The sequence below is a fragment of the Gavialis gangeticus genome, unplaced genomic scaffold, assembly GCF_001723915.1.
Source record: "Gavialis gangeticus isolate Ggan-Ray unplaced genomic scaffold, GavGan_comp1, whole genome shotgun sequence".
NCBI classification, from domain to species: domain Eukaryota; kingdom Metazoa; phylum Chordata; order Crocodylia; family Gavialidae; genus Gavialis; species Gavialis gangeticus.
This window is the reverse complement of record NW_017729034.1, coordinates 56630950-56632536: the sequence shown is the minus strand read 5'-3', so window position 1 is coordinate 56632536 and position 1587 is coordinate 56630950.

Here is a 1587-nt window from a genome sequence, read left to right as displayed (position 1 = left end):
CCCCCCCCCAACTGCCAGCGATTAAACAGATCTGTGTCAGGCTGCTGGTATTAGCGATTGTACCAGGAAAGAAATATTTTCCCAGGATCATTATCTCAAACAGGCATCCACCATTATCCGCTTACATGTATTCACAGGCATCTTTACATGAGAATGAGTAAAACAATGTGCTTTTAAATATGTTAAATATGAAGTCTGATGTGATCTTCTGCAAACTACAAGCACAACAAGCAAACCAAAATCTACCTTTCCGACTGAAGCCTCTTCTGTATTAACACCTCACCTTCCCCGGGCTAGTGAGAGGACTCAGTTCTTACCCTTACATTGAGAAAATAGCTGCAAGTGTTACTGCCTTTCTGAAGGCCTGTCTCTGCTGGGAGGAAGGCAATTCCTACCAGTGGAGAGCAAAGACTTCCCTGGGTTCCTGGAGCATTGCAAAAGATGGGCAGCTGTTTAGGCAATGCTGCTGGGAGCCCTGCCTTACTGTTGCAGGGTACTGGGAGGGAGGGGGAGGTAACTGAAAGTTACCAACCTGTCCTTTCACTAACTTACTGGATGGACCTAGAGAAGCCTCCGATACTGTAATTGGTGTGATCTGCTGGCCAGCTAATTCTTGATGTGAAACGTGGCAGCCCTGAATTGACATAGAAGGCAAGGCCCCTGGAAAAGACTGTTTTAGGCTGGGTTACAAGCAAGGACCTTGTCCATTTTAAACTTCTCCATGGGGAAAAACCTGCTGCTGGGCTTGCCAGGACATATGTAAGGATGAAGTCTTGTAGGTCCCCTTTACGCATGACAGGTATCGCCCAATTAACTGGGTAATGGTGCAACTCCCTTGGGACCAGCGACAGTGCCAAGTTGCGATTATCCCACCTTGATAAGTTCCAAACAGCTATAATGATAGACCTCGAAAATGTGGTCTAACTTCATCAGTGGTGGCTCTCCAGCTTCCCCTTGCATGTGCAGCAAAAGGGAGAGTAAAGTTGCCGCTCTCTCCCTTGCTGGCTGTTGGCACCGGGGCTGGCCTTAGCCACCCCCGGAGCCCTCTGTGCACGCTCCAGTCCTCTCCGCTCCCCTGCCCCTGCCATCCTAGCAGCACTGGGACAGCTGCCAACTGTACTTCCCCCTGGGCCCAGCGCCCCAGTAAAGCCTGGCATGCCCATAAGTAGATTTGAATCCCTTCAGAAATGAAAAAGAAAAAAACAGAAGCGCACCTGGATATATCAGTAGTATAAATAGCCGTAAAGGCCCGCAGGCCCGGCGTGGACGAGAAGTGGCCACCTGGCACCCCGCCTCACCGGGGAACCGCGATCATCCTCTATATATAAAATGGGCTTGGCAGGGCCTGTTTCCATGAGGAAAAGAGTTGGTGTGGGGCAGCACTGAACCCCCACCCGCGCCTTCCCCACACACCCAAGTGACCCAAGCAGCCCGGGGGCAAGGGGATGGCGCTGGGGTGGAGCTTGCTTCTCGGAAACACCGGCCGGAGGGGGTGTCCCGGCCTCGCACCTCGCCGTGGGGCGGGGGCTGGCAGCGGGCCGCCAAGGCGCTACCCCCGGGCAGGGCCGGACACGCCGCGTGTGGGGG